General features: G+C 36.8%; 1 long non-coding RNA gene across 1 annotated transcript in view; it reads right to left on the bottom strand.

Annotated features, from left to right (window-relative positions):
* Positions 1 to 17,128: 17,128 nt before the first annotated feature.
* LOC112406286 (uncharacterized) overlaps positions 17,129 to 19,557 on the bottom strand; it is a 96,840-nt gene continuing 94,411 nt past the window's right edge. Inside the window, exon 4 of the long non-coding RNA XR_003004528.1 lies at positions 17,129 to 17,250. This is a non-coding gene — a long non-coding RNA (uncharacterized LOC112406286). The remainder of the gene's footprint in view (positions 17,251 to 19,557) is intronic.

Here is a 19,557-nt window from a genome sequence, read left to right on the forward strand (position 1 = left end):
CAAAATGTGGCACACCATGAAGAATTTTGCAGTGGTCAGAGCAAAGGATTTGCTATACAAATAACAACAAAGATAGATCCTAGAACTTAATAGTTAATAGGAAAAAACAGGAAAAAGAATGATATATATAACATAATATGACCAATATAGATTAAAATACATATAAACAAAATACACATTTTACAAGAAAAGTTTTGAGTCAAAAGTTATACATGAAATATAATAAAATAGTTACATGCAACACCAAGAGAATGGGAATGAAGCATGAAATACATAGGAATCAATACATCAGTAGATATAAATAAATGATGGGTGAATGGATAGGTAACGATAGATAAGAGGGAGATGGATGGGTGGTTGACAGATGGATATATAGCAGTCTTGCATGCATGCATAATAGGAATGTGCCATGATTCACAGAGTGCAGTAAACTCAAAAACTTGCCCCTGAATTCAAAAATTAAAAGTTCGTCCTCACTAATAATTAAAGACAAAGAAAATTTTTTTAAAAACCATTTCCTTCTACTGCTTTTGTTAAGGATAATAGCAAATTGACAGGAGTACAGAATAACTTCTAAATACTGCTGGTAGAAATACAAATTGGTATAACCTTTTCAGGGACAATTTGGCAATACAAAACAACAGCATTAAAACAATGATGCTCTATGACAGAGTAATTCTTAAAATTTATTCTTACAAAATTATCAGAAATTAAGAAAGTTCTCTGCAAAAAATGTTAACCCTGGAAATCTTTATTAAAATTCAAAGTTTTAAAGTAAGACAATGTCTTATAAAAGTTTCAGAGTTTGATATGATTTTCCCTTAATTTGTACCAGGGTACTAAGGAGAAACCACTGTTCCCACTTCTGGGACAAGAGATTCACAAGAGCTGGGAATATTTTTCTTTGTGCCAGAAAGCAAGGAAGACATCCAATATAAACAGGTTCATGTCAAAGGGACACAGGAACTAATCTAAAGGTATTCCCACTGACAAAAGATGGGCAATTGGATTATCAAAAAGAATAAAAACTGTCGTATGAAAATGCATTCATTCACCATGAAATTTAAAAAGCAAAACACCTCTTTGGTCGCCCTTGGAGATTGTTCAGGCACCAATTCTTTATCAGGAAAAGTGAGAAATAAAGAGAAAGAATCAGATTTTATCTGTACAGTCTTTTGAAGTAGCCAAATTGTTAATGAGGGAAAGTTCTTTGTGGATCTTAAATGCAAAAGGGGAGTTAGAATTCGAAAATTACCATTTTGCAAAGTCCTAATGAAGTTATGGATCTAGTCAATCCTCATCAATGGATGTTTAATGATTATAAATAAGGGTGAGAGGAGTTCTAGCGGGCTGACAACACCTGATCTACCTCAACATCACTAAATGTGGGTAACCACATGATATGGGCCTTTCATGCAATGCAATAAGGAGTAAACATCACAAACTATGACACATTCTTGATAAAAAGAAATTGAGCCTGAATCCAATCAAGTCTCTAGATATAGCTATGCATTTACAAGAAATACAGGGGTGAGAGGAAGTAAAACAAATCATGAAGAATCAGCCAATCAAATCAACAATGTGGAACACACTAGGGGACAAACACATGATATTAGAAGTGGGGGGCTGGAAGCTTATTAGAAATTAAATGAGATTTAATAAACATGACAACTAAATGCACTGTTTGGCTTCTATTTAAACAAGTCAACTATCAAAAAGATATTTATTGAGTCAGTTGGAAATACTTGAATATAAACTGCATATTGGGTAAATCAGGAAATTACTGCTACCTATTTTAGATGTGATAATGCCATTCTAGTTATAGTTTTTAAATTTATCAGATATACATTTGGAACTATTTACAAGTGAAATTACATCTGGAATTTTAAGTATTCCAATTTAAAAAGGAAATACTCCACTTAAAAAAAGTATCTTTGGGATCAGTGAAGCAAAATTATCTAAATGTGGTTAATTGCCAAAACTTGGAAATCCATTATGCTATTTTCTCTATTTCTATGTATTTGAAAATGACCATTAAAGGTTAAAAAAATTAAAAACAACACATTAATTTGATAGTTTCATATACTATCCAAAAGAGGCATTTTTATCGACTTCCTAATAATATGGTAAAATGTGTTTTATATAATAATATGTCTTTTAAAAGCAAGAAAACAAAATTTTCGTATGTTCTCATATATGTAAACATGTAAATTCAGGTAGAAAAAAAAAAACCCTAGAAAGTAATCCATCTTCGTTTAGTAGGATAATGAGCAATATTTTTTAATACTTCACTATATACTTTTCTGTAGTCTCCAAATTTCAAAATTTCTAACTTTTATCATCAGAAAACACTTTTAAGAATATATACTCTCCCTTTTTTTTCTCATTTGAATGAATGAAGATTGTCCAGTCACGATTCTATTTTTAGAATTTCCTAGCCTCAAGAGCCAGATTCTACTTTTTAAAAATCCTCATCATGGTAACATACCTATGTTTCTCTGATCTTTTGGGAAGAGGATATTCTAAAATTTCAGCTATAAGTCTAAGTAACTAACAGTCCTTTACTTAGTGCATTGAGCTTCAAAGTATCTAAAAATCCTTTACCCAGTGCATTGAGCTTCAAAACTGCCTGCTCATTTCCTCCCCAGATCTTTACTAATTCATAGAGCAAACCAGTTTTCTATAGTAATTGACTGAGCTACAGGACCACAATATCTGTGCACTAATATGTGAGACACCAAAATTATAATAATTTGTTTTTAGTCAACAGTCATCTTTTGAGTCCCAGCTATATAATTAATAAACGATAATGACTAATATGTTATGTCAATATAATAAATGTGATTTTGATAGAAATCTATTTCTAATCAACTCTCCTTCCATCAGGAAATCATGTAAATTAAAACTTGAAACATATCACAGGAGTGAGTGCATTCATTTACTTGTCTGAAGACCTTTCAGCAATGATGTGACAGCTATATACCTCTCCCAAAATAAGTTTCTCCTCAACTTGTCTTTCCTCAACCTTTGAAGAATAGCAATGAAAACCATGTATTCTTTCTTCCTGAACTAGAAATTACACATGATATTTCAGGTTTGGTGCCATGAGCTAATCTTCTGAATGGATGAAATCAGGAAAAACTATCAAAAAGACCGTCCTTTAGACTTCATCACCCACCATAAGACCACCACCATCTGTTATCTGCACAATTGAAATGGCCTCCTAACCGATCATCTGATATTCGCTCTTGCCCAATCCATTCTCCAGAATAAAAATAAAATAAAAAGCAAATCTGATCATATCACTCTCCTTAAAGCTCGATCAGCACTCCATTGCATTTAGGACAAAGCCTAACAGCTGAGTCTCAAAATCTAGGCTCCTGGCTTTCATTTCATATGTCAAATGATGGTCTTTTGAGGGTACACTAGGGTGTTCTGAGACTCAATTTCCAGTGGGGTCGGGGGCAGTGTTCCCCACACCAATAAGCAATGCTCTGGACACCAGTTGGGTGTCCTATACCTCAACTCAATTCTGACACTATCTACCCAGAGGTAGCATCAGATCCCACAGGTTAAGAGTTCAGTCCTACAAGACTGCCACCCGTTCCACTGCAGATGCCAGTCATGAATCTAGGCTGCTACCTGTGCTTCTGACCAACTGAATATAAATCAAAGGTTCCTACAACCCCTGCCTCAAGTTGGATTAGTTTTCTCAAGTGGCTCACAGAACTCAGAGAAACATTTTACTTACTAGAACACCAATTTATTATAAAAAGTTATAACTCAGAAACAGCCTGATGGAAGAAATGCATAGCACAAGATATGGGGAAAAGGTGTGGAGCTTCTAAGCCCTCTCCAGGCACACCACTCTCCTCAAATCTTCATATGTTCACCTACCTGAAAGCTCTCTGAACCTTGTCCTTTGGGGGGTTTATGGAGCCTGATTGACTAAATAATTGGCCATTGGTGACTGAACTCAACCTCCAGCACCTCTCGCTTTCCCAGAAGTTGGGGAGTGGGACTGAAAGTTCCAGCCCTCCAATCACAATCACGTGGTTGGTTCTCCTGGCAACCAGCCCCGATTCTTAGGTGCTTCCTTAAAGTTACCTTATTCACATAATAAAAGACCTTTATTGTTCTCATCACTTAGGAAACTCCAAGGGTTTTAAGAACTCTGTGTCAGAAACAGGATAAAAACCAAATATGTATCTCTTCTTTTATAAATCTCAATATCCAGGTATATAAAAACTTCATACAAACCAACTCAGATCACTTTGTGAGCCACTTTTACCTTGAAAATCGCCTCCTCACCTTCAGAATTGTTCTATAGTTTTTGTAGCTACTACATCCTTTAAGCCAAGAATTAAGAAATACACACACACACACACACACACACACACACACACACACACACAACACACACACACCCTTGCCCTCTCCCTCTCTATTTTTATTATCTTTCTCCGTAAGAAGAGGAATGAGAGTGGAGGATATTGCTGGGCTTAAAATGTTTTACAGAAGGCTTAATCTTCATTCCTAAGTAGTACAGGATCAAACTGTCATTTACAAAGGAAATTGTATGCCCTACTTGGATTATGGATTTTGAATTCAAGTCCAGCTCAGGAAGACAGAATATATTTAAATCAAAAAAAGATGAGCAACCAAAGAAATTCATATAACCATTTTTATATGTATGTAGCTTCATATAGTTTGGGATATTTTGTTCTGTTTTGTTTTTTGTCTGTGTTTTAGTTTGATTTGGTGTGACATTGTGCAATGTGGTTTGGCTTGATTATATTTAATAAGAAAAGTTTTGAGTTGTAACTCAACATCAAATAAACAAATAACCCACTTAAAATGAGCAGAAGAACTTTTTCTTCCAAAGAGGAAATACAGGTGTCCAACAGGCATATGAAAAGATGTTCAGTGTTGCTAATCATCAGGAAAATGCAAATCAAAAGCCACAATGAGATATCACCTCACACCTGTCAGAATGGCTATAATCAAAAAGAACACAAATAACAAATGTTGGCAAGAATGTGGAGAAAAGGGAACCCTCCTACACTTTTGGTGAGAATGCAAATTAGTGCAACCACTGTGGAAAACAGTATGGAGGTTTCTCAAAACACTAAAAATAGAGCTACCATATAACCCAGCAATTCCACTCCTGAGTATAATCCAAAAAAACAAAAACACTAATTCGAAAAGATACATGCACCCCAATGTACATAACAGCATTATTTACAATTGTCAAGGTATGGAAGCAACCTAAGTGTCCATCAACAGATGAACGGATAAAGAAGATGCGGTATATATATACTATGGAATTCTACTCTGCCATAAAAATGGATTAAACTTTGCCATTTGACGCAACTTGGATGGACTTGGAGGACACTATGCTAAGTGAAATAAGTCAGACATAGAAAGACAAAAACTGTATGTATCCCTCATATGTAGAATCTAAAAGATACAACAAACTAGTGAATAAAACAAAAAAGAAGCAGACTCACAGATATATAGAACAAACTAGGTGTTACCAGTGGGGAGAGGGAAGAGGGGAAGGGCAATACAGGGGAAGGGAAAAAAAAAAGGGTTGTTACAGGATTATATGAAATCACACATGTGAAACTTTCTGAAAATTGTAGAGCGTTACAGAATTTAAAGAAACTTTCATTTAATAAAAAAAGATCATATGATAAATAAATAAATACATATATAAATAGTGCTTAAAGCCTAATTTCTACTCTCTGAAATTTGGAACTAGGGAAATTTTTTCAGGATATATTAGATAATCCTGATCACACTCTGGTATCAGGGTATAGTTATGGAAGCCCCAAAATAACATGACCATCAAGGCTGATGACACTGGATTCATACTAAGAGTACAGGGGGAGAGTTGCTTTCTGAACAGTACATTTCTAATGCTGGAAGACCTTTAGGGTTCAGCCAGCTTGGTGGGGAGATTGGGAATAATGAGGAAAAATGGCTGAGCATGTTGGGTAAACTAAACAGCTGGTGTCCTGGGAAGCCTAGTATATACACCCTTTGGTGTTGCTCATCACTTGTCGGGGAGGGGTGGAGGGGTGGAGTTCAAGCTTCCTCCCTAGAAGAACCACAGCTGCCTGCAGGTTTGGGCCTAGGCTATAATGGACAAGTGTCCATGGGATGTACAAACTCAGCATCAACGGTGACACCATGATTAATTAAGTTCCCAGTTTCCTTGGATAATTTGGCAAAGGAGAGTGTGGTCCCTGCCAACATGAAGTCTGGGACTCAACGAATATTTTTGACCATAAGAGGAGTGACTATATGTGTACTCTCTAAATTTGAGAAGTAGGCCATATTGGTCATAAACATACTTTGAACTATTCAGGAGTCTACAGTATTATTCCTTGGACACCACTGAGACTTTCCTTGACAATAATTATTGCCTTTGACAACTATTGGGACACGAATCCTATACATTATGGCATAATTTATAGAATAACATACCAGCTGATTCAAATGAGTCAATATTGGTAAACACTTGAAATGTGCCAGACACATAACTCCTATATGAATGTTTGCTATAATTTCCTACATTTGTTTTTCCATGCATTATGGGTTAGAAGAAAACTGCCCATAATGCTTAAGTCTTTGATGTGTTTTAAAATAGAAAGTCTAGAAACCTGCCAATTATACTCTACTTTGTATATGTTGGTGAATATTTTTACCACTAAGTGGAATTGAATGTGATATATATTCTGATACATCAGTACCACTTAATAAAATTTCATTCCATGAATTATTTGATAAGGGGTATTGAAATAAGTACAAAAGATTTTTAAATCATTACCTAGGCTACTTATGCTTCTAAAATGTGCTAAAAATGTGTAAGAGGAGCAAGAGTCTAGTTTCTTACAAATTTTAAATAACTTACACCAGAACGATAAAGTCTTCTCTGGACTATTGTACATATGAACCACTTGCGAGAATCCTAAATGGGTGTAATATCTCTGGTACTAGATGAAAGTTTTCATAATTTACCGAAGTCCTTAAATGCCATTCACAGACTTAGTTTTTACATATATTTCCATTGACAGAAGGCAATTACTTCTCAACATTTTCTGAATGTTTGATAATCTAAAATTTTAAATTTGGCCTGGTCTAGTTATTTTAAAATGTTATTTTAATCTAAGAAAATAAAATAGTGCTGGGATTTTAGAGATTCCCATAGTCAGATACACAAGAATAAATATTCAGTAATCAATTTAATTAAAATATTTTAAATTTTATTAATTAAAAATATATTTATCATATATGAATCTGTAAAGCTGACCTTAAAACTTAAGTCCACACACAGGTTAAAGGATGATACCTAAGTAATAACTGGTAAGATATATTTGAGAATAAAGAAACATCTCTGCTAATATGAAATTAATCTTCCTTTCCAGCAAATACGAATTTCCACCGAGAAGACCAGTGTCAAAAACCAATAAACAATTTAAAATTTTCTATAAATGGAGATATAGTGGGTGCTCCTTTACTGCATAAACTTCTGTAGAGTCCCTTTTAGGGCTCCCTGCTTTTATTTGTGTCCCTTCACAAACCTCCTGAACACACAGGAGAAATTTCTAAAATGATAATCTATCATGTCTCTTTCCTGTTCTAGTACTTCCATGGATTCCAGTCCCTTACGGACCAAATTCCAAATTCCTCAGCATCACAAGCCCATCATGATTGTAGATGGATGGACTAACTTTACAAACTTATCTTCTGCTACTCCTTTCTCACACTTGATCCAGCAATTCTGAACAGTTTACAGCATCTCAAGAGCACCACATCGTTTACATGCCCATGTCATCTGGCATCTCCTGTTATTTATAAAGGATGTTGTCTCTCATGGAATGCCCACCTTCCTGTGTGCTGCCCCAAACAACCCACATACACACTCCTGTGTTCTGTCTGGATAATTCTTATTCCAACTTCAAAACCCAGTTCAAAACCTGCTTGCAAAAAGCTTTACTGTCACCCGCCTTCTGGTAACTCAGAGGAGAAATAATCATCCCCTGATCTACGCAATCTCTGTATCTTCTACATGTGTTCATTATTGCAGCTTTTCACATGTTATTAAGTATATTCTGTCTCCTGCATTAGATTATGAGTTTCTTGTAAGCAGAGCCTGTCGCTGGTTTGCATTTATCCCAGGACCTAGCATAGGAGCACACAGAAGGCACTGAGTCCTGATTGTGCTTTATTGGCTAGATTCAAGAAGACCTTTAAAGACTATTTTCTTGCTTTTGTTCCCTTCAAAATCACAATAGAACTCTGAGATCTCAGCAGGCCCTGTTGTTCTATATGAAAAAGCCTTTATCAATACTGAGCCATTTAACAAAGAAGCTCTTTCTGAAAATATTAGTACCATCTTCATTTATTTAAATTTCCAGAAACCTGCAGTAGCAAGGCTCACAGCAGCCTTTGAGCAAATTACACAGCCTATTTCCATTTCTGAACTCTCATAATTTCTAAGGGCAGATGTAAGGAGAGAAATGAAAATGCTTCTTCCGATAAAGGTTGTGAACCTGCTTTAAATCACTTAGAAGCTCTGCTCCCTGGGGCAAAAAAATCATATTAAAACAAATTTTTTTACCAAAAATGGAATGTCTGAGATACTACGTCCTTCAAAGTGACAACATAATGGCAAATTATGACCCACCAAACTCAGAGGAGCAACATTATGTCTGAAGAAACACAGATCAGATCGGTGCTAAGAAGTGAGCCTTTTTCATGGGAAATTAACAAGGTAATCACCCAGGCTTCTAGGTGCTGAATCACTTGCCACCTGATCGAGGACCACCCCTGGAGAAGAGTACTGGAATCATCTCAGAGTGCCCTAGGCCAACCATAAAAAGTCATGACAGGGGTCATCAATAACTAATAAACAGGTGTATATATATAACCCGAGGACTGCAGGAGGCTTTGTGAATAATACCCAGCTGATATAAAACCTAATCCCTGTCTTCAATGAGTTTATAGTCTGGAAAGGGAAATAAATCTTAATGCAAATGCAAAGAGAAAATGCAAATAACATGCAAGTGATGTGATTTTCCAACACAATGCAAGGTAATAAAAGATTTTAAGTTTCTGATTGATTCATTTCATTAATATTGATTGAGCTTAAATACCTTATACTTTGCCTCAGAGTGATACAGTCGATAGGAGCTATGAGATTTCAAAGGAAGGAGATCTTTATAGATTAAACTGTTGGTGAAAACCTCCCACTGGAGGAAGGGGAGATCTGAACTGGGCATTCAGAAGTAGGTGATATTTAGATTGGCAGAAAAAAAGGGAAGTGGCTCAGACATAGGAAAATAGGTATGAATCAAAACACATTACCGGGTTATATTTTTAATCTTTATCCAAATTCTAAAATGACTTGTGGTTTGAGGCCTCAAGCCCTGGACTTGTGTGTGTACTGTATACACAGTGGAAATTTCCATTCCTTCACGCTGATTCCTTGACATTACTGAGCTCTACGATTGTACCCGCTTTCCTGCCTCTTTAACAACAGAAAAGGGAGAGAAGAAACCTTTCCTGAATCAACGGAAGAGTCAGTCTATAAAATGACTTCTGCGCTCAAGTATGTGAAGAGAGGCATGCACAAAGCTAATCTGGTTTGGATGTTTACTTGCTAAAATTTTGAAATGTCCCCTGTGGCTAATAGGCTCATCTAATAAACATATTCAACACTTCAATAAATAGCATATATTTCTACTTGCTTCTTGGCAATTGCTTTCATCCGACTTGCTCAAAGCTCTTCAAAGACATGGAGTCAGATTTGCCACAGTTCTAAGTCACTCCCCAAAGGTAATGTGGACAGGTAAGGCGGTGCATTAATTCTTTCAGGCCACAAGGGGCCCATTTGCTGAATATATAGTGAAAAACCAAAAGAGAAACAAAATTCCCCTGAGTCCCAAAGATGGGTAAGGACTCTTCCCTGAGCCAGTGGGAAATATCAAGCTCTCTGCAGCATGTTAACTAGCACAGAGGAAGCAGAACTCTGCGTTTTGGTTTTACCAAAGCCAAGCAGAATGCCCACCAATGACTGACACTCTTATTCTAAAATGAATTATTTCTTCACAATTTAAATATTGTTTAAAAAAAACTTCCAGATATGACTATAATTGTAGCAACCAAGAAAAAATACCAACAAAAAAGATGAATCAACACAACTCCAATGATAAATTGTACCAAGTTTAGAGACATCAAGTGTTTTGTTAATTGTATTTTTTTACACTTAGATTTTATTTCCCCTTGCTTAGGTATGAGGCAATTTGCAAAGATGATGACCTACCCCAGAAGTCTCCTACAGACATATCGAGCATTTGAGACTTACTCAATTCTGATCTTGAAAGCACCTTCAAGTATCGTTTAGCCTTGAGAAAGAAGATCCAGACAGATACCCACTGAGAGAATAAAAAATTAAGATCCTCTTCTCCAGCTAGATTTGTGTATAACTCTAGCTAAAGCCAGGGCAGATGTGCATCAAAAAGAGAAATTCATATGCTTCTACCAGTTTCTGGGGACAGAAGAATCATTAAGATTTATGCTTCATTTTAACCCCCCTACCCCTGTCATATCTATTTTATAATCTCAAACAATTAGAAAATGACTATTTAGAATGTTTTCACTTAATTGGTTCATATACTTACAAGTGTTAGTGAAACTGCATATAACGAAGGAAAATAAAGCAAGAATGTGGAGAAACAGATGGGTTTGTGTCTACTTTTTGTAGTTTGTGTTTACACAGGATTTGGTTATCAAAAATCACTTTGAGCTTCTTAGAATTAAGCTGTCCCATTTCGGAAAATGTAATTTTATCAAAATAACCAGTGCCAAGACTCATCATCTATTTTCTATAAAGATGTTTCAAAGGAATCTATAAATTAAGCTTACAGAGTGTACCATTTTGGGTAAGATGAGGAAAACATAATTCAATCCAGGTATCCACAGAGAGAAAATTTAGTACAGATAACTACTTACAGAGATGTGAGAAGAGATGAAAACAAGGAAAGATGAGGTAACCAGAAAATGACAACAGTAGGAAATTGCTACCATCTAAGGGCAAGTGATCAGATAGAGTAGATGGTGTTATCAGAAGCAAGTTGAGAAGGCCTCCGTGTATGAGCTGGAACCAGGTAGAAGTGACTAGGAGGGAGTGGCTTTCTTTCATTTTTTTTTTTTAAGCAATGTCATTGGTGGCCTTATTAGGATGTGAATGTCCACAGGTATTAACACCATTTTTTTTAATTTTTATTGAAATATACTTGATGTACAATGTTGTGTTAGTTTCAGGTATACAGCAAAGTGATTCAGTTATATATATATTTATTCTTTATTTTATGTACGTATTCTTTTTTTACATTCTCTTACATTATAGGTTATTACAAATATTGAATATAGTTCCCTATGCTATACAGTAGGTCCTTGTTGGTTATCCATTTTATATATAGTAGTGTGTATAACTGGATCCAGGACCACAAAGATGTAGCCACTGTCTTGAGCATCACTAGAAGCACCACTAGCTTCTTCTAAACTCCTGCTTGCCAATGTCCTGGCAGTCCTCCCTTCAGCCAAGCCCAACCAGAAGCCAGTGGGAAAGGGAGCCTGGGCAGTGTGGGTTATAGCGATCAGGCCCCCCTGAAACAGAGCAGTGTAGAGGAAGAAAGGGGCTCCATCTGAGAGTAAAGCACCAGATGTTTACACAGTTTATCCTGTTTGCTCCTCAGCATCCATCTTCACTCTCTACCCTTCATACAACAGGAACTACTTGTATCTGCCTATCATGATGCAAAGATCCTTCATACAAACTAACATACTCTCGCCTTCTCCTTCAAAACGGGAGAGAATGTCCCATCTGTGTGAATTTCTCATCTAACTCACTCAAAATCCTACCAGGGTATTCTGTAACCTAAAAACTACTTGTGAAATTAAGGAGCACACTTCTTATATGAAATAGTAGAGCAAGGGAAAAGTAGAAAAGAGAAATGAGTGGTTAATATTGTCAGTGTCCTTCAGCCAAAGGCCATCAGTTGAACGAGTTGAACAAGTTGGGTTTAATACCTACTGCATCGAGGGAGAACACATGCCATGGGAACCAAGAGTTGACTTGGTAAGGTGGTGTGAAAGATAACCTGTTACAGGGTAGGACTCGGGCTTTAGCTGGGTGACTTGAGGATGCTCTGAGGAAGTGAGGGTTCCCCTTAGATTGAGTGCTGTCAGAAAGCCGTCTATGATGGGGTAACTCAAAAAAACCTTATCTATAATGGGGGTAAACTAGAACGAGGATAAATCTGAAACCGAAAAAGAAGCAGCAGTCACTCTTATTATCTGGGAGAAGAGGATGTTTGGTTGTTTGTGGCTGGCTCAGTGGCCTTGCTTTTGTCTCACTTCATTGTGGTCTCAGACTGACCTTGTCTGATATTGATGTTCTGTGAAACTGTTTATATCCAACAGGAGAATAATTTGGGCTAGCTATGAGCTGCAGACCAGTTACCAGATGATGGAGGCTGCTTTTCTTCTTTCTCAATATACACAGAACTCGTATTCATTATACATATGAATACACACACACACATATATAAAATATGCATATCTTTTCTGGTCTTCCTTCTAGTAACTGATCATGAGTGATTGTTACTATTTTAACACATCCTTCTTCTACCATCCATTCCATGTTCCCTTTGCCCTTAGCCCTTAGCCAACACCTTGGTGATAGAGATTCTCTGCCTGGCGGAGTGACCTACACATTCTTCTCTGAAGAAGCTCAGCCTTTAGTGGTCCAGCCTTTACTGGATTGTTCTGGTCTCACATTAACTTTTTTTATTCTATCTGAAAGTCCTAAGTGCCCAGTGAATACTCTGGGTCCCAGGCATCTCCATTGCAAGAACAATCCAACTTTCCCTTGTCAACTGGAATCAGTCTTCTCAGCTAGTAGACTAAGACTAGCTGAGACTAGACTAAAAGAGGCTAGTAACCTCTTTTTCCATCTACTGGTTCAGTGACATGAAGAGCCCAATGTGGCCAAGTAGTAACTTCAACTCCAATTCAACACACGGAAACCATCTTTATGCCACCCCTCCATACCCCTATTGAAGCCTTCTCCCCTAGTAACAAAAACTTCTGAAACATCTGAAATCAAGGTTGTGGGAATGAAATCAGAAGTCATTAGAGTCCAGAGTTGTGGGGAAGGGAGGAATTATTAGATACAACAGTGAGAGGAATCACTCCTACTCCTACCCCTTGGATTCGGCTATGGGAGAAAGAACATTCTATATTAGCTGCCAATTCAAAGCATGCGTGGCATCTTGTAGGACAGCATCACCAATTTGCAGGGCATCATATCCCAGCTGGAGCCATAATGAGTTTTCAGTAGGCCATTCTATTGTTCTATGAAGCCAACTTTTTCTGGGTTACAGGGTAAATTATAACTAGAGGATTCCGTGGCCCACAGGCTCACTTGTGTTGTGAAATGATTTCCTCTGTCAGATATGGTCTTGTGTGGGATCACTTTAGGCTGAGTAAGTCATCCATGAGTCTACCAATGGTGTACTGTCAGAAGCATTATTCACAGAGAAGCTGGCTGAAGTGTATGAGGAACTCTTTGTACTATTTTTGCAAGTTTTTGTAAGTCTGAAATTAATTCAGAATTAAAAGTTTTAAAAAGAGAGAAGGCTACGTAGGAGAGGAGGAGTTGTTCCTGCTGACAAGGAGACACAGAAGGAAACTGAGGGTTCAATGTTTCGCAGAGACAGGGAGAAACATGTTATTTTAATCAAAATCACGTCTCTTCCTTATGTTCAAAATAAGTAATTGTTAAATGCACTGATGTGATATCACTTTTTAACTTATTTGAAAATGTCATGAATTATAGAGGGTTTTTTCCCAATTAGGCTTTTTCAAAATATGTTTAAAATGTTTATGTTCTTTTCTTTTATTTCCAGGGCAACAAAGTATTTCCATCTTTTCTATAGATTTTGTTCTACGTGCAGGTTTTTCTTAAATTTTTGAGAAGAATTTTTTTTTTAAGGAGGGAGCATATATTTTCCAAAAAGAGTTTAAAATGTAAATACCAAAACAAACCTGCTCATTCTTAATGATTAGTAATGTTTGATTTCCTTTGGAATTTCAGTTAACTGTGTCTCTGGTTGTTCTCTGGGTTGGTGGCCTGCCCTAGCTCTTCAACTTGCAGCTTGAATCTGCTCTGCCCATTGGAAGAGGGCTCAGTGGATAAACCAGTGCAGAGCACCTGTGATGTGCTGCGTTTTTATTTTCACTCAAGGGCACAATCTCCTTCGGCAGAATAAGGGGCACTTTTTAATTTTGTCCGGTTATTAAAGGTATTGCACTTAGATACATGAGTTAACTGGTTCCATATTTCTTATTTGTTCCAATCACATTTCAGCATTTTCAAGTGACTGGTACCTGGAACAGCCACCCAACTGACCTACTCCTTAATCTGGCATTAGCACAGGGAAGAATATAATTGTGAGACTGAAACAGTCTAGTCTCTGACGCTATTTTCTCAATTTTAAAAAAATAATACTCAACCTGTGATCACCTGAGGTCTCTTGGCAATTCAGTTCTTAAGTCATAGACGGACAACTGTGAGAGATGAGGAAGGCGGAAGAGGAAAGCCAAGATGATCAGATGATGAAGGACCTGATGGCAATGCTAAATGCACTGAGAACTTTAAACTTGAACTCGATGCACTGAGGGGGGCAGGAAATGGTAGCAGGCATGGGAGTGGTTAGAGCAGACTGACATCTTTAAAATCTAATTAATTAAAAGCTTCATTTTCAATACGCAGATAAACCTGAGAGGTTAAGCCTTTGTCACTCAAAACTTGCTGTGCGTTATTTTGATCAGCTCAACACAGGGCAACTGGAGAGGACTGGGTTTTGAGGAGGTGGAGGTGGTCATTGCTCGAAACAGATTGTGTCTAGAGCCTGCTGTTTACAGTATGTCACTCCTGAAAAGTGTCCCCTGTCACCTTCAGCAAATGTTGTAAATTGTATACATCTAAGAGTTTAAGGCCAGTATGCACAATTTTGCCCCAGGATATGGTCCTAAAACAACTATCTAGGCTCCATTTTGAAAAATTGAATCAATTATTTGTGGGATTAGACTAACTGGAATATTAGTGAATCAAAAATTCTTATATGTGGGGTCCTAAAATATAACCTGGCTCAGAACAATACCTAATCTAACCTGTTCACACCACCTCTTCAAAAGAGCAAATCTTTCCCTGATCAAAAACTACTAAATACAATACCAGTGCACTTTTAAAAGCAGGATTTCAAAGAACAGAGCCAGGACTTGTCTGTAACCTGAATTGTCTTTTCAGTCTGTTACTTTGCTGAACTTTAAGAATATGTAACCTACTGTCATACAGAGTTAAGTCAGAAAGAGAACAACAAATATTGTACATTAACACATATATGTAGAACCTAAAAAACGGTACAGATGAACCAGTTTGCAAGGCAGAAATAGAGACACAGATGTAGAGAACAAATGTATGGACACCAAGGGGGGAAAGCAGGGGGGAGGGGTGGGTGGTGGGATGAACTGAGAGATTGGGATTGACATATATACACTAATATGGATAAAATAGATAACTAATAAGAACCTGCTGTATAAAAATAAAATTCAGCAACTCGTTTGGAAGCGGTAATTTGTGTATACAGATTATGCTCAACAAAGCATGAATCATATAGATCCCATTATGTGATTATGCAAATAAACACTAAATATACAATTACAAGCGTATATGGGCAGTGAAATTTAATTAATTATTATGACAGCTCACTTACCGAATGTAGTTTTATTAACTAACCGTCCACAGATGTGTTTCCTCTCGATTCATTTACATTTTAATACCATGTAGAAATGATAAAGTATTGTAACAACAGATGATAAAAACAGATGGAATAACATAATTGAACCCAAGATAATTTACATAGGTTTGAACTGAACAGTTTGTATATTTAAGCCAGTCTTAAATGCTTTATTCTTGTATTGTGGCTATTTAAGAAGAACTTCACACACACACACACACACACACACACACACACACACACACACAAAGACATTCAAACCAGCCAAGGACATTTACAAATGCATATTTAAAGGCTATTAAGTAGCTTTTTAAATTGATGAGCAATCACTAATTATATCTGAAGATATAAATATTAAAAGAAAAAAGTGATCAAAAAGATCAGACATCGTAACCTAGAGACTATAAAAATTATCAATAAACATTCATGCTAAGTGAAGTGAACATTTGACAAATGACTAGGTATAATTGAAAATCTCAGCCACTTATAGATTACATTCTCCCCTGGAGGGCTGCATTCAAAACTTAAATAATTGATGATCTTTCTAAAGAAGAATCTAAAACCATCAGAATCACTTCATTCCATTCCAAAAGAGTATTTGTACGTGTGTACGTGTATTTGCATCACCAAGTCTTTTAATGGGCATATATTCGAATTGACATCCAGGACTGTTACTCCTATTTGTTCGAAATTCCATCAAATAAGATTGCAATTACATTAAAAAGTCAATATTGGGGGCATCAGATTTCTCTGATGTCCAAAAGGTGAAGAAAACTTGTTCTTGTTTGTCAAAAAAGATTACAGGAATAGGATAGGACATGACCTGGTTACCAGAATATAAGTGCTCAGCGGTCTTTGGAAAGCCTCCCTCCCCCCGATTATATCATATGGTGTTCCTGGCAGAATCCTCCTTTAGGGGGAAGCAGAGGGTTAGAACTGCGTGGGCTTCAAATCACCTTCGCTCTCCTTCAACAATTATTTTAACCATAATTCATTTCTCAGGTGGTATTTTCACCGTTCATACTTTACTTCTACTATTATGTGCATGGTGCTAAAAGAAAGCGCCTAAGATTGTGGGAATAGGAAAAGAGCATTTTCTAAAATTGAGTTATTTTACAGTCAAGTAAGCACTTTTTAAAAGAAGTTAGAGTAGGTATTTCTATGTAGGGCTTCATTCTGTCATACTGCAGAAAAATGACTTTTCATCCCTGGCTTGCCTTTGGGACTCAGAGATATATGAGAACTGGGCTTACCAGAAAAGGCCAAGTGTATCTGATGGGAGGCAGCAAGGCTGATCAATATCACAATGCCAGGAGAAATGGTCCTCTTAAGCTACACCGTCTAGGGCCGAAGGCACTGGCTGGTGATTACTCAGCTGCAAAGATGTAATATAAGATATAATTTAATTAGAAGAAGCAGAACTGAAGTGGGTTTTTTGTTTTATTTTTTGTTTTATTTTGAAACTTACAAGAAATTATACAGCTCAGCAGGTACAGTGAAATAGCCTCGCTAGAAAGAGAATGATAGTTAATATTTATACAATAAAAATCACATCTTATCCCTGGGCCACAGTTATCATTTGTGCTTGAGTTAAGTATAGTGGCTTATTTTTTAATTTCCAATTATATCTTTGAAACAGAAAGATACAGTGGAGTCTGGAAAATGGATCACATCTCCCCACACCCACACTACAAGTCCACATTCACTGCCTTTGCAACCCCTTCCTTTACCACTTTTATGCTCATCTCATGTCATCAAGAAGCTTCTTCAATGGTTAAAAGTAAAGTAGAATGGTTGGGATGAATCAGATACACAAAATATCTAACTGACCTTGTTAACAACTTAAAACTTGGGAATTCTTAAGCTTTATATTTAAAGTTCTTAGAAAATATGCATTGTTGCCTTATCTTTCCTCAAATAACCATAAAAAGGCCTTAAAATCTTGATAACATTTTCTGGGGATTATAGTACTTTTCTGTATTACATACTATTAAGCCACTGTTATTGTTAGCAATAAAAATTTTGCATCTTCATAAATTAAAAAACATTTTTTGTAACACCAAGTCTGTATTCTCTAAAGTGTGATTTCTAATAACTTTGATACCCATAATGAACTGAGTAAGTTACATCTGATGGTGACATCACACCACCTTTGTGCCAGTGTTCAAAAACTGGGCAGAAACCTCAAACCAGTGGCCTGTATGACAGGGCTGATGGATTTGAACAGGTTCTTTAGAGTCACATTCTGTCTCCATAGTCACGTACGCCTGCCTTTTCAGTAATAATTGTCATCCCCACTTTACCACCACAAATAAATGTGTTCAAAATGGTTTCAATGTCCTCCATGGAAAACACTACCTTGTAAATTCCTTGTTTATAGGTATATTTCCAAACATTAATAATGAAATAAGTGAATTATCTCTATCATGGAATCCTATTTTTTCTTTCATTCATAGAAATTTAAAACACTGTGGTCATGGCATCTCTACCAATTCTGATTCAAACCCTTGGTTTGCTGTGCCAGGCTCCAGCAACCAGACTACAGACTAAGTGGCATATTCAGCTTCTTTGGGGCTCTAGAGAGTTCATAGGTTTGTACATTTGTTTTGATTTGTTTGTTGTTTTACTTTCTAGTTCTTTAGCATTTTTGTTGATTTCTGTTCAGAGCAAATTGTGTCAGATATCCTAGCTCTACATCTTCTGTGATTTGATATGCTAGTATCTCTTGGTCATCCGAGTCCTTCAATTTACCAGCATTCCAATTCACACATAGCCAGAGGTTTCTGGACAGCCAGATCCCTCTGGTGCATTCCGTATGAGACATTTCATTCTGAACCACTTGGTCTGCGATACCTTAAAGGAAACTGGGGACATGATTCTATAAACCTATTTTCTATTTCAGTTGGATGCATGTCCATCCATGAAGGCTGATCCCTCACCTTCAACTCAGCCATAAACTAACAGTCTTGAGTCTTCAAAGTCAGTGATGTCACTTATGTCTACTGTATGCTAATATGAGATCCCTTCCTGGGTCTGTGCTTAACATGCCTTGTGTCATGATCTGACCATTGCCCGTCCTCAGAATTCACCTCTCAGTGTCCTCCTGCTACATTATACTCCAAGCCCCTCTGGCCACCTTCCTTTCCTTTAACAAAGAAAGCTCACTCCTGCTTTAGAGCTTCTACAACTGCTGTTCCTAGAAATCTCTACTCCCAAACCTTCCTAACTTGCACCTTCCTACCAGTTAAGTCTTAAATGCAATGTCAGTGGTGCCTTACCCGATTTCTCACTCAGAATTAGTATCCCCATCTCCACACACCCATCATACACAAATAAGGACATTCCAGAGATGGTAAGGGGTTCCCAATAGCAGGTAAGAATGACCAGCAGCTTAAGTTGGTAAACATGCCATTAATTTGTAAAGACTAAGCTCTGAATGTTAATAAACTTTTTCAGAGTTTCAGACGTTGACATAAGGCTCAAGTCTTAACTTTTTCATAATATAGTTTTGAAATGCCCTCTGTAACAGAACAATAATCCATAGCATTTTCATGATAAGGTCATTTAATTTCATTTTAATTCTTCGTAAAACAGCATTTTGTGTGAGAACGTTCATGAGATGAAGAATAAATCTGAAACCGTTTGTGAAGGGCACCTAGCACCGTGCCTAGAACATAGCAGA

The sequence above is a fragment of the Neophocaena asiaeorientalis genome, unplaced genomic scaffold (genome assembly GCF_003031525.2).
Source record: "Neophocaena asiaeorientalis asiaeorientalis breed wild unplaced genomic scaffold, Neophocaena_asiaeorientalis_V1.1 scaffold36, whole genome shotgun sequence".
In the NCBI taxonomy this organism is placed as follows: domain Eukaryota; kingdom Metazoa; phylum Chordata; class Mammalia; order Artiodactyla; family Phocoenidae; genus Neophocaena; species Neophocaena asiaeorientalis.